The sequence below is a fragment of the Nicotiana tomentosiformis genome, chromosome 4, assembly GCF_000390325.3.
Source record: "Nicotiana tomentosiformis chromosome 4, ASM39032v3, whole genome shotgun sequence".
Taxonomy (NCBI): domain Eukaryota; kingdom Viridiplantae; phylum Streptophyta; class Magnoliopsida; order Solanales; family Solanaceae; genus Nicotiana; species Nicotiana tomentosiformis.
In genome coordinates, this window is record NC_090815.1 from 135,805,328 (window position 1) to 135,820,691 (window position 15,364).

Sequence of the window (15,364 nt, forward strand, 5' to 3'; positions counted from 1 at the left end):
TATTTCCCTTTCTTCACTGATTATAATTGTCCATTTATCTTCTTGTTTATTGGTGTGATTATTGGGTAGCATGAAGTAGTAGTTCACTCTATTGATATTTGGATCATTTGAATCTGATTGTTTCCTTGTTCATATGTTTATTGGACCATGATGTTAATTTTAGAGTTGCAAAGTTTTGTTTTGAGTTGATTTAACCGGATAAAGGGTCTATTGAATCACTGTAATTTGGCTTGTTTATTAATTTTGTTCATGAGATTGTGGTGACATTAGTTTTGTTTAAGAAATATACAGAATATGGGATATTGGGTTGGATAATTTGCTTGGGCCACGATTTGTTTCTAAGGAAATTGGTTTTTGGGCTGTTGGAGAAGAAAAGATTTTGGGCCGAAAGATTTAGTCTCATCAGGTCCAAAGTAATAAATAACATAGTTGGCTCATCTTTCTCTTAACTAGCCCACTTTTTTATAAATAATAAATCCAATTCTTCCACAAATAATTACATACCTCATGACCTTACAATAATCTCAAAATTAGTAATTGAATAATATTCGAACATCGTAGCTTGCTTTAGGCGATTAATAATAAATTATCGTGACTGTGGGTACGGTTCCCGTGGTACGGTCATGATACGTAATCCCCAATTCGAGTGTGCGTTTCACGTGACTCGACCACAACTTCAAACAATAATAAATAAAATTAAACACATTGTAGATTGCGGGTGCGTTTTACGTGACGCGATTTGCGATGTGTATAAACAACGAGTGTACGACAACGTAACTCGTCTTATATTAATTCCATAAAAGTTTAAAATGCAGTAATGTAATAAAAGCGGTAAAAGGAATAAAAATGCACATATAGGTTTAAAACATGTATTAAATCAGATAACTAGGCCAATTATTAATAGTTGAGCGACCGTGCTAAAATCATGAAACTCGGGAGTGCCTCACACCTTCTCTCGGGTTAACAGAATTCCTTATCCGATCTTCTGTGTTCGCAGATCATAAATAAGAGTCAATTTTTCTCGATTTGGGATTCAAAAATAAATCGGTGACTTGGGACACCATAAATTATTCCAAGTGATGACTCTGATCAAATAAATAATCTTATTTCGAATAATATCACTTTAATTGGAAAAATTTCCTATCCCTTTATCCCTATCCGAAAAAAGGAGGTGTGACAATTGTCAAATTGAGTCTTGTAGCACCAAACTTCTATTAATATTGAATAGCGTAGGCAATAACTCGCCTCTCGATGTAGAAAGTGAAGTTTAGATAGAGTAATTTTATGGTATTAAAAGTCACTGACAGATGAAGAAAAAGGATTACAGCTATGATATACATGTAATAAACACGCAGCTTAAGCTGCAATCTTGATAATAACAAATAGATAACCAAAACGATAAAAATTGTTTTTTGTTCTTTTACTCTCTTAATAATGAATATTACCATACCACAACTTGTCCATATTATTCAGTCTCATATATTTGTTAGATTCGTACAAGGTAATGGTGTTCATTTTTCTTTTTAATGTTAAGCAGCCTCACTTGACACATGAACTCGTCTTTTTCTTTCTCTTGTAACAGTATATGAGTACAGTCTCAATTTTCTAATCGGAAAAGTACCAAATGTATCTCTCTACTATCGAAAATTAGTTATAAGTAACCCCGTTATACTATTTTTCATTGTCTACACTCTACCTCGGTCGTTAATCATTTTAATATTTCTAGCCCTCAATCTAACGGACCCATTCAAGATGTTTAAGGGGGATTAACGAACCCATTCAAGATGTTCAAGATAGAGAAGAATAGTATGACGAGGGCTACGTACCTATAACTAATTTCTGATGGTAGAGGGACACATCTAGTCCTTTTCCATTTTCTAATCATATTGTTTTTTTCTTTTTCATTGACATAGGTAGGGGTGGCATGTGGGCCGGTCCGGGCCCTAAACGGGTCAAGTGGGCCGGTCCAAACGGTCCCAGGCCGGTCCCTAACTAAACGGGCCAAACGGTCGTGGGCTAAGCGGTCTTTTTTTAGGAACCGGCCCAGGACCGGGCCCACAAACTATGGTCCCGGGCTAAACGGGCTGGGTCCGCGGGTTAAACGGACTAAGTGGGCCCAACGACTAAAATAATAATTTTTTTAAAAAAAAATTAAAATTGAAATTAGAGACAAAAAGATGTAAAAAAAAAATATCTAAGGCAATGCCTTGTAAATTTTATTATAGAATTGTGATCTAAACTTCTTAATTCAAAATTTAAAGCAAAAATATTGTAAAGAGATATTCAAAGCAATGCCTTGTAATTTTATTATAGTATTAAAAAAATATGGCAATATCTTTCTTAGACTTCCTCCTACCTATGGAATGAGCACAACAAGGTGCTAATACCACCATTAAGAAGAAAAAGAAACTATTCAAGATGTGCCAAAATACCAGTTTCATAATACATACTAATTTCTGTTCATACAAGTTGCATGGTATCTCTTACAAACTTCATAAATTCTTCAAGGTTCGGAGGAATTCCCGTTGGTGATGACGAAAAAGTAGCTTGGTCATCGCCGCTTCCATTGTCGGGCAAAGTAACATCCTCCGCAAGTTCAGCTAGCAGTTCTTCATAAGCTTCGTCTTCCTCGGGTTGTGATTCAGCAAGTCCAAAATTTCTTTTTTCCGAACGGATCCAATCTCTGAAAAGTACTGATTTTTCTAAGCTCCCCCTCATAGACACTCTATAATCACCGAGTTGAAGTCTTGCTTGACTGAAAGCGCTCTCCGATGCCACTGTTGAAACTTGAATAGTTAAAATATCTCGGGTCATCCTTGAAAGAATCGGAAAGTATTTTTCTTTGTCCTTCCACCATTACAAAAGATTAAAGGAGCCGTCGGGATTCACTTCTTCAATTTGTTGCGACAATTAAACTTCAAACTCATTTAGTTGTGAAAAATTATTACTACTAGAACCTTGAGAACCCCTAAACCCCGCCCAAGCACTAAGTGCTCTTACTCTCGCAGTTCTTTTAGATGATTGAGAATCAGAAGAAGAAGGAGTTAGAACATTTGGTCTAGCATGATTTAATGCAACTTGATAAGCATTATAAATAGTTTGAGCATTTATTCTAATTGAGGCTATTACTTCCGGAAGTCCAGCCAACTCAGCATCTTCAAGTGCTAAACTATTATAAACAGTTTCATACCAAAATTGAGGACCTCCTAATTTCATACAAGGATTTAACAAAGCAGCAACACCATAAATAGGAGGAATAGGGAAAACATATTTTTTAAACTTTTTCTCATAGAATCAATAGCAAGTTTATAAATTTCCCCACCCTCTAAAAAATGAGTAAACAAATTTGCAAGTTCTGTAATATAAACTAAACCGTTAGAAATAGTAGGATAATATTGCCAGAAAATTCATTTGTAGCAATATAAAATTTTTCTAAAAAATCAACAAGCATTTTAACATTAGCCCAATCCTCATTCATAAAGTGCTCATCATCATCACTTACATGTACATTAAACATTAAGTTTATGGGGTTTCTATATTCATATGCAACAACCAAACTTTCATACATGTAATTCCATCTAGTTGGACAAGATTTAGGAACCTTTCTTTCTCTTAGGCCAAATTCATCGCATCTTTTAAAATATTCTCTAAGTCTACTTCTACGGTTTAAATAAAAAAGCCATTTAAGAGCCATTTTAACCTTTTCAATTTCAATATTTAAAATTCTCATACCATCGCCCACAATGAAATGGTAAATATGACAAATACATCTAACATGAAAAATATTACTAAATGCAGGATTTAGCGTAGTGGTAAGCAAGTCTATAGCATTTGTGTTATTAGTAGCATTATCCATTGAAACCGACAATATTTTATCACTAATGCAAAAATATCTGCAAATATCTGTAATTGTGCTAGCAATAAACTGTCCTGTCTGACGTGAATTAATTATTCTATAAGCAATTATGCGCTTTTGCATTATCCATTCCTCATCAATCCAATGACTGGTAACAGTAAGGTAATCAGAGTCATTGCCACTTCTACCAATATCAGTTGTAATAGCAACACGACAATTTATATGAGTAAATAAATAGCGCAAATATTGTTCATATTCATGCTTATATTTATAAATATCTCTCTTTACGATTGTGCGAGAAAAACCTTTATAAGTAAGATTAAAAACTTTTCTAATATAATGCACAAACGAAGGATCAGAAGGAAAACTATAGGGTAAGCACATAACAATTACCATTTTTGCCAATTCTTTCCGATCTTTTTTTGGATCATAATATAAAATACCACCGATAACAGTGTTAATTCTCAGTTAAAATTGATTTGAACCGGTACTAGGGTCACCCTGACTAGGACTAGGTATACTTCTCCCCTCGGCCAAAGCTTTCAGACGTTCATATTTTATTCTATCTCTAGGGTGTTTTTTATGTGTCTAGCCAAAGTTTTTACAAGTCCCCCCTCCCCTTCCTCGGGATCCAGCAGCATATTTAAAAGCTAACTCAGTACCACAAGTTTTACACTTAGCCTTATTTTGTGGAACTAGTTGTGTAAAAAATGGCCAAACAGGAGATGTTTCCGTCCGTTTTATAGGTTGTCTAGAAAAAGTAGGGGCAGTAACAGGAGTATCAGATGGGTCATCATTTGGATTAGCAGGGTTATCACTAGTTGGGTTAACATCAGGAGCAGGACTAATAGGTGTATCATCATCCGGTTGAGTTTTATCAAAATCAATTTCCTCATCATCATTTTCATCAATAGTATTATAATTATTAGAATAAAGAGCATTCATTAATTCATGATCTATTTGTTCACCGGGTGCAATATTATATAAAATTGACTATCGATAAATTATAATAAACTATTATCGGTATCAAGAATAGCAGGTGTAGGACGGATATGGGGTTCGGTTCGGGGAGTCGGGGACAGGGGAGGAGGAACAACAGTACCACTAGATTGTCCACTCTTGGATTTTTCCTTATTCTTATTTTTGGAAAAATAATTTTTTAAGGAAGCCATCTTAATTAGTCAAGTAATAGCAAATAAATAAAATAAATAAAAACTATAATATTAAGACTTAAGAGTTTGAACGAGTTTACCGAATTGACGAACAACTTGTTGAAAATTGATTATCGTTGAAGACTTGAATACTTCAATTCACCAACTTCACAATTTTTTCACAAATTGTAACAATAGTAAGCAATAGTACCAAGTATAGAAGAAAATTAGAGAGAGATTGTGATAGATTGATATTGATTTTGTAAAAAAAAATGAAAGAATAATGGGATATTTATAGTGAAAAATAGGAAAAAAGTGTAATGATAAAAAGTTTGGGGTTAAAACAAAGTTAGGAGGTTAAATGGCTATTTTCTAAATAGCCAACGGCTATTTTTGGCAGCCCAACAGCTGTATTTTAAATTTTCCAAACGGCTCTTTTTTTAAAAAAAAAAACTTTACCGTTGGGACCGTTTGGCCCGCCAAGGGACCGGTCCGGTCCCGTTCCCTTGGCGGACCAAACGGTCCCGGTCCTAATGATTCTAAGCCAAGAACCGGCCCACGAGACCGGCCCATGCCCACATCTACCGGTTCTGGGCCGTTTGGCCTATTTGAACCGTGGTCCCGGGCCCGGACCGGCCCACTTGCCACCCTTAGACGTAGGTGTTCAGAAGTGACGAATTACCTTTTAGTTATCTATATACCAAACTACATGTATTCTAATAACAATTTTTTATTTATTTTGATTTAAATTTTACTTGTTTCTATGACGTAAATATTTTATATATATCGAGAGAGAGAGAGAGAGAGAGAAGTGTACAAAGAATTAGCTAAATATCTCCTCCCTTCTAACATAGGTAAGGGATTCGTAGTCATCATTAATATCTTGGCTAATATGGAATGTGAGGGGAATAAATAAGAGATATAAGCAGAAAGAATTAGCTAAATATCTCAAAAAATAGAGTCAAATTAGCAGGATTAATGGAGACAAGGGTGAAAGAGCATAAAGCAAATGAAATAAACAATAAAATTGCCCCTAGGTTGGGGATTTGAAACCAACTATAACCATGCAAATAATAGTAGGATCTGGTTACTTTGGACAGTAATGCTTACAAGATTGAAGTTCTGAAGAAAGAAGCACAGCTTACTCACTATAAAATGATGAGTAGGAACCAACAAATAGACTGTGAAATGACAGTTGTCTATGGTTACAATAAAGTGGAGCAGAGGAAAGAACTATGGCAACAATTAGTTATTCTGTCTAAAACAACCACTAAACCATGGCTTATTTGGGGAGATTTCAACTCTATCTTGAGTCCACAAGATAGACTGCAGGGATCAACAGTTACTAGCCTTGAGATAAAGGACTTTGCAAAGTGTGTTCAACAACTGATGCTGAATAAACTACCCTAGAAAAGAGATTACTAGACCTGGACAAACAAGCAACAAGGAAGAGATAGAATATGGAGCAGAATAGATAGAGCAATGGGGAATGCTGAATGGATGATGAAATTTGGTCATCTGAACAATGAATATAAATTCCTACATATATCAAACCATTGCCCTATGATGATAGCTACTAATGTTAGGGAGCCAAGGATCGAAGCTTCTTTTAAATTCTTCAATGTAAGGGCAACACATGAGAATTATCTTCATTTAGTGGAGGAAAGCTGGAAACAAAGGCTTCACCTACACAAGATGAGGAATATCTGGATGAAATAGAAGGAACTTAGGGAGAAACTAAAAATACTAAATGAGATTGAGTTCAAAGGTGTAGCAACAAGAATCAACCAAGAAAGAGATGATTTTCAAGAAATTCAAATCAAGATAAGCAACCAATACTCAGATGACTTGGCAATGGAAGAGAAGGAGATTATTTGTCAACTTGAGAAGTGGTCTATGATTGAAGAAAGTGTCATGCAACAAAAAACCAGAGCAAGATAGATAAAGCTTGGAGATGCCAACACTAGTTACTTTTCAGTTGTTATGAGAGACAGAAAATAGAATAAGCAAATCTTAGAACTTGACTCTCAAGAGGGATAAAGGTCAGTAGAAGCAACTGATATAAAGAAGGAGATAATACAGTTAAATAGATCACTTATGGGGTCAGCTCTACATATTGTGACAGCAGTAAGCAGCATAATCATGAGAAGGGGAACTATACATAACCATGACCAACAACTCAAGTTATGTGAGGATGTGACAGAAGAGGAGATCTATGAAGGGCTTCAGTCCATAGGAGATGACAAAGCTCCAGGGGTGGATGGATATAATGTTGTGTTCTACAAAAGAGCATGGCCTGTCATTAAAAATGAAATCATAGAAGTTGTACAAGACTTCTTCATAACAGGTAAAATGTATAGAGAAATCAAATGTACAGCAGTCACCCTAATCCCAAAGATATTCAATCCTGCTACAATCAAAGAGTATAGGCTAATTGTCTGAAGCATTGTTCTATATAAGATCATAGCCAAAATTCTTGCATGCAGAATCCAGAAGGTGATTGCTACCATTATTACATAGACTCAATCATGATTTATCACAGGAAGGAAGGTAGCAGATAATGTGATTATGGCCCATGAACTGGTGAAAGCATATACAAGAAAATATATCTCACCCAGATGCATGGTAAATGTGGATATTCAAAAAGCATATGACACTGTTGACTGGAGGTTCTTAGAGCAAATGTTGGTATAGTTGCATTTTCCTCAAAAGTTTATCTGATGAGTGATGAAGTGTGTTACAACTATCAACTACTCCATAGTTATAAATGGTGAATCAAGAGGACTTCGACAAGGAGATCCAATGTCTCCCTTTCTATTCACTATTGTCATGGAGTATTTGAGTAGAAGTCTTAATACCCTAAAGGAAGAGGAGCAATTTATGTATCACCCAAAGTGCTCTAAACTGAATGTAACACATATGTGCTTTGCAGACGATCTCCTCATGTTTGCTAAAGGTGACAAAATCTCTGTAGGGCTTCTACATGAAAATTTTGGTCTATCACAGTTGCTTCAGGATTACAGAATAATCTCTCCAAGAGTGCTATCTATTATGGTAGTGTATCAGAAGTTACCAAGCAGGAAATCCAACAGACACTTGGATATAGACAGGGTGACTTACCATTCAGGTACCTAGGGATTCTAATGGCCACTAGAAAACTGAAACTGGTAGAATGGCAGCCTCTAGTAACCAAGATCACAACCAGAATTTCATCATGGACAGAAAAAAGTTATCATATGCAGGCAGAGTCCACTTGGTAAAGTCAGTATTTTTTGGCATTCAATCCTATTAGGCACAACTGTTTATCATACCTGCTAAAGTGATGAAAGCTATTGAAGGTTATTGCAGAAGTTTTATATGGTATGGAGCAAATGGAATCACCATAAAATCACTGGTATCGTAGAGTAGGATGTGTCTGCCAAAGACACAGGAGGATTGAATCTCACAAACCTAAAGATGTGGAACAAAGCAGCTATAACAAAGACATGTTGGGATCTGAAGACTAAGAAAGACACTCTCTGGATTAAGTGGATTCATGAATACTATATAAAAGTACAACCCTTGGAGAGTATACCTATTCCTCAACAAGCTAGTTGGATGGTTAGGAAAATACTCAAAGCAAGAGAAGAAATGTGTCATGTGCAACCAGATCAACTAAATAGCAAAAGTATGATCAGAAGCATTTACTTGAGAATGCTAGGGGATCTGCCCAGAGTTACCTAGAAAAACATCATGTGTGGCAATGCAGCAAGTCCAAAAGCAATATTTATAACATGGCTCCACCAACAAAACAGGTAACTCACAGCTACAAGATTGAAAAGCTGGGGAATGCAAGTTGATACTAGTTGTGTCATGTGTAAATTGGCAGTTGAAAGCGGGGATCATTTGTTTGCAGAATGTGCAATTGGAAGATAGGTTTAGGATAAACTAATGAAGTGATTGCACATTACATGGGTGGCAATGAGCTCATGGAATCATATGCAGCACTGGATCGAGCAGAATACAAAAGGAAAAACTACGCAGGCAAAACTAGAGAAGTTGGCGTTTACAGAGTTTGTTTATGTAGTCTGGATTGAAAGGAACAATAGACAATTTGCCCAGAAGGAAAGAACACGTGAAGCAATAGCTAGAGAGATTTCATATATATGTTATGTTAGAGCCAATGATACCACTAAGATACTACTCCAAAAGTACAGATTTCCTAGATAAAAAAGGGAGATTAAACATGGATAGTGAGTTCTTTATTTGTTATAGTGATTTTTCTTGTTAGTTGCTATAAGCAAACCAGATTGTATTATAAAGTCTAGCTGATTCTGTAAATGATACCTTGGTAATTAATGAAAAGTTGATACTTACCAAAAAAAGAAGTGTAGAAAGACGCAAAGATTGTCTTTACTTCATGCTTTTTCCTCTGTGGACATTGCACATGACCTAGAACATAAGAAGTATACAGAATAAATTACACTCGACGAATTAATCTACAAAAAATAAATAGTAATTTAACTTAGATAGTAATATAACTTAAGCAGTCATGAACATTGTATCCTTGCAACTAGGAATACATGAATCAACAAAGTGCTTCCCAAAGCTTTTTATTCTTCTAACTTTCTAAGAAGAAAAAAGTTAACAATGGATTTCAAATGTCCAGGGCAGAGCTAATAGAAAAATAAGCTCTGCTATTACAAGCTACAGTGTTTGGGCAATTAAATACCCCAAAAGAATATATGTGTAAAAATGAAAATAATCACATAGTTACAAATAGAATCACAGTACTGCTACTTGAGCACAACCATATGCTCAGTTGCTAAGATTTAAATAAATAAGAAGGGAAATAAGGTAAAGGCAAAGACTACAGCCAAGTATAGTAAATCCAATAGTTCCACCAACCATGCAAAATAGTTCAACACATTGAGATATGTAATACAATTCTTTCTTGTGTTTCTTCTGATAATATGAACTTGCAGTATTAATAGCAGTTGTGTAATTCCAACCCTGATCGCATACCAAACACCTCTCCGGTCTCTCTTTCATCTTCACTTCTTCCATCCGTTCCTTTAAAACTTGTAAATCTGCATCAACTACATGCCTTGATTTTCCTGCAATTTTCATTTAACATTACTGACCAACAAAGGATTCTCTTATTTTAAGTGGCGCTAATGTAAAAAATAGAAGGATTTAACTTATGTACACTAGCAATATAATAATTTTTTTACACTATCAATATACTTTAACCGACTATTAACGGCTAAGCTACAGGTGGACATAGGGTTACTATTCTAACCAACTCACTCTAACCAACTAACAAACAACTTGACCCATACAGATGCCGCCACGTGTCATTTCTGTTACATACACATCAATACTCCCCCTCAAGCCGGAGGGTACAAAATATTGAGCACGCCCAGCTTGCCCATTAATTGGAAGTGTTGCATCTTGCTAAGCCCCTTCGTCAATAAATCTTCCAGTTGTTCTTTAGTGCCAATGAAAGTTGTGTGTATGACTCCTTCCTTGATTTTATCTCTAATAAAGTGGCAATCAATATCGATATGCTTAGTATACTCATGGAAGATTGGATTTGCAGCAATCTGTATAGCAGTCTTGCTGTCACTATGAACCACGACAGGCTGTGTAATGTCAACTCCCAACTCCTGAAATAGCCCAAGTAACCATGTTGCTTCAGCCACAGCAGATGCCATGCTTCGATATTCTGCCTCTGATGAGCTTCTGGAGACAGTTTGCTACTTCTTAGACTTTCAAGACACCAAGGATTCACCAAACTTGACAATATATCCAGTCACAGACCTTCTAGTGTTAGGACAAGCAGCCCAGTCAAGGTCACACCAACAAGTAAGATGTTGTGTTAGTTCAGCCTTCATAAACACATCTAGACCAAGTGCATTCTTGAGATACTTAACCACTCTGATGGCAGCTTCCCAAGGTGATTGTTTAGGCATTTGCATAAATTGACTGAGTGTCTGCATTGTGTAACTAATATCAGGTCTGGTGATAGTCACATATAGCAACTTCCCCGGCCTCTGATAAGCACAAACATCCTGCAATGGCAAATCTTCTATTGTACCTACTGCCTTATAATATTCCATAGTAGTCAACTTGTAGTTTATCTCCAGTGGTGTGGCATAAGGCTTTGCTCCACTGAGCCCCATTTCAGAAATCAACTCAAGCACATATTTCCTTTGATTCAACAAAATGTTATGTTCTATGCATGTCACGATCCAAATCCCATAATAGGTCGTGATGGCGCCCAATTATGCTGCTAGGCAAGCCAATGCGGGAACCTCCACTTAAACTATCAATTTTAAATTTTTAAAATCAGAATTTTTATTAAATAAATAGAATAAAATCTAGCACTCATAGAAACATGTGCTTTTGTTTATCAAATTTTCGAATATAAATAAATCATAAAGTGAAGTGATAATGATAACGTAAAATAAAATAATGAACATCCACTAGGAACCCTCAAAATCCGGTGTCACAAGAGCATGAGCATCTACTAGAACAATACAACACTAACACAATATTTGTATGGAATATAAAACATACAGGATATAATAATTGAATAAGATGGGGACTGTGTGTGCTACAAATTCTATCGTAGAATGCGGCTCACCATAAAGTCCCCTCAGCAACTGCGCCAAGATGACCACCTAATGTACATGCCTCAGTACTTGTACATTCAGTACAGAAGTGCAGGGTGAGTACGTAAATCAACGCGTACCCAGTAAGTATCTAGCATAAATCCGAAGTGGTAGTGATGAGGGGTCGACATTGATACTTACTAGTGGTCCAATAAATCAAATATAATAAGGTAGACAAGTATGAAATATGGTAAGTAAAAAATCAGAATAGATATAAGCAAATAATACGGTCTACAACTGAACAATGAACACAAAGTCCACAATTATCGAATACCTCCTCAAATGGAATACGTAATGGCCAATACCAAATCAACGGTCACATTTCAAGTCAGAAAACTCATGAGTACACGGATCCCTTATCAAGTATTTCACGTGATTATGCCGAGGCGAGCGGCCCGATCCCATAAGAGTATTTCATAGAACTGCCGAGGCGACTGCCCGATCCCATAAGAGTGTGATACATAATCCTGCCGAGACGAATGGGTCGATCCCATAAGAATATGTTACTCTGCTGAGGTGAACGGCATGATCCCATAAGAGTGTTATATAATACCGCCGAAGCAAATGGCCTGATCCCATAAGAGTGTGTTACATGATACCGCCGAGGCGAACAGCCCGATCCCATAAGAGTGTGTTACATGATACCACCGAGGCGAATGGTCCGATCCGATAATAGTATTGTTGAGGCATTCAGTCCGATCCCATTAGAATATAAAACTTTGATGGGTCACGGACCCCACTCACGAATATACGTGTAAGTTATAAAATTCAAGAAAAACTATCGTACAAATACGCACAAAGCGAAAGGAATCCGTAAAGGAAAGTACAATATCCACGGCTAATCAAGTAGCTCGTCAAGTATCTAAAATAGTACAATTAAAGCATGGCGTGAGACTAAGCCTACCCGGACATAATCAGGAACTCTAGCATATGCACGGACGCTCGTCACTTCATACGTGCATAGCTCCCACAACATATAGCACATAATAAATATAACACCTACGGGATAAATTCCCCCTCAAAAGGTTAGACAGGAGACTTACCTTGCTTAGAAATTCGCGAACCGGCTCCAACGCCTCTCTAACTCCTCGAACCGATGCCAAATGATCCGAAACTAATCAAACAACGTGCAAACCAATTAAAATATAATCCAATACTCGTAATTTAAAAATTTATAATAATTCCCAACTCCGCTCGAAAAGTCAACAAAGTCAACGCCTGGGCGCACGTGCCCGAATTTCAAATATTATCAAAAATAAGTATTACCCTAACTTATATAGTATATATCCAGAAAATCATCCAATTTCATCCACGAATTGACCCTCAAATCAACGATTTACCATTTCTCAACTTTGGGGCTCAAAACCCAAATTTTTACAATTCAAAGACGAATAAAAATAATAATCAACGAAAATAATCATGGAAAACATCAAAATAAAGATCAGATATTTATTCCCTTGTTGAGTCGAGAACAACACCATAAAAATCACCTCAAACAAAGCTCTAGAACTCAAGATATGCACAAAATACTAAAATTCTCGGTTTAAAACAATGTCGAGATTATTTTTGTTCATCGCCTTCGCGGGAGATCTTCGTGTTCGCGAAGAGTAAATTTTCATGTTGACCGATCAACCCAGAAATCCTTCTTCGCGTTCGCGGAATCTCTCTCACGCTTGTGAAGAACAAAAGTTCGCACCATAAACTAGCAATCTTTCCCGACACGAAAATGGGAATAACTCTCTCATACGACCTCGAAATTCGACGATTCTTGTTGCTATGGTTCCATAATTACGATATGGATATAATAGTTTAATTTAATCATAAATCAAAGGTCGTTTTCTCAATATAGTACTCTTTATGCCCAAAGAAACGACGCTGAAATATCAAATAAGAACGCGACACAACCCAAACACATCCGAAACACACCCGAAACCCCAGGGACCCCGCCCAATCACACAAACCAGTCCCAAAATATAACACGAACCTAGTTGAGGCCTAAAATCACCCCAAACAATATCAAAACCATGAATCGCACATCAATTTAAGCTTAATAAACTAATGAACTTTTAAACTTCTAAAACTCATGTCGAACCATACCAAATCAACCTAGAATGACCCCAAATTTTGTATGCAAGTCCCAAATGACACAACGGACCTATACCAACTTCTGAAATCATAATCCGGATCTGATATCAACAAAGTCAACTCTCGGTCAAATCTATCAACCTTCTAAACCTTCAATCTTCCAACTTTTGTCAAAAAATATCAAATCAACCTACAAACTTCCAAATCCAAATTCGGACATATGCCTAAGTTCAAAATCATCATCCGGACCTAACGGAACCATCAAAACACTGATTCGAGGTCGTTTACCAAAATTCAAACATTGGTCAACTCTTCTAACTTAAAGCTTCCGAATTGAGAATTATTCTTCCAAACCAACTCTGATCTTCCCGAAAATATAATCCGACTACACGTGAAAGTCATAATACATAAAGTGAAGCTACTCAAGGTATCGAACCACCGAACGACATGCTAGAGCTCAAAATGATCAGTCGGGTTGTTACAATGCCTAGGAAGTACTTAAGCTCCCCTGGGTCCTTGACATTAAATTTATCATGCAATATGCTTTTAGCAACACTCACAAGCTCTTTGCTACTTCCTGTTATAAGTAGATCATCTACATGGACTAAAATGATCACCACATCCTCGCTTTTTCTCACGGTGAACAGAGTAGTCATGATTACTTTGAGTGAAACCTGCACTTATGAAGGCTTCAGTCAACTTAATGTTTCACCGCCTAGATACCTGCTTGAGTCCATACAAGGACTTGAGCAATCTTCACACCTTCTTCTCCCCCTGACCTCTAAAGCCTTCTGGCATCTCCATGTATACCTCCTCATATAGATCTCCTTATAAAAAAGCATTATAAACATCCATTTGGAACAAATCCCAACCCTTTGATGCTGTTAATGCTATGATGGATCTCACTGTAACCATCTTTGCCCCAGGAAAAAAAGTATCATGGTAATCCAAACCTTCTCTTTGACGGTAACATTTCGCAACTAATCTTGCCTTAAACCTCTCTACTTCTCCATCTGCCTTAAACTTGATCTTTTACGCCCATTACACAATTGATGTGTATGTAACGTGAAATGAGATGTAAGCAGAAAAAGAAAGAAACCAACATACCTTCATCTCTATAGCTCTGAGCTCTGATTTGGGGTAGCTTTTGACGGATCCTGTACTTGTTATATGACATGATAATAGCGGGAGAAAGAACAACTGAAGAAGCCATAGGTTTGATCAGCTTTTTACCATTAAGAAATCAAAATTTCCGGATAATAAAACACACAAAGGTTCTGAGTTTATAAGAAATTGTAGTGCTGGCAAGTCTTCTGTATTATTATTGCAGTAATCGCATGTTTAAAATGTTTGCTTCACGTCTCAGATATATACAATGACATAACTTCGTCAACGTGCAATGTGATTAATTATTAATTTTTATTTTATATATTTATTTAACTAATGTTGTTTTGGTTTTTGTTTAGCGAGTCAAACAATACACATACCAGACTACATAAAACTCATCAATTAGGATTTGGTGATAAGGTATGATAAAAGTCGAACATTTTGAACCCAAACAAAACTGTTTAGGTGCGCTGGCAATAAGAAAATAAAGGGAATTTGAATCTTTATTA

At 36.4% G+C, this 15,364-nt stretch overlaps 1 long non-coding RNA gene across 2 annotated transcripts; it reads right to left on the reverse strand.

Annotated features, from left to right (window-relative positions):
• Positions 1 to 2,282: 2,282 nt before the first annotated feature.
• LOC104087931 (uncharacterized) lies at positions 2,283 to 15,126 on the reverse strand. Of its 2 annotated transcripts, none has more exons than XR_011415687.1 (4): positions 14,856 to 15,126; positions 12,707 to 12,777; positions 9,364 to 10,103; positions 2,283 to 2,777 (listed from the first exon to the last, which is right to left on the reverse strand). It is a non-coding gene; the product is annotated as an uncharacterized lncRNA (long non-coding RNA). The 2 variants fall into 2 exon arrangements; XR_004504701.2 differs by lacking the exon at positions 2,283 to 2,777 and adding an exon at positions 4,488 to 5,173.
• Between the last annotated feature and the right edge of the window lie 238 nt (positions 15,127 to 15,364).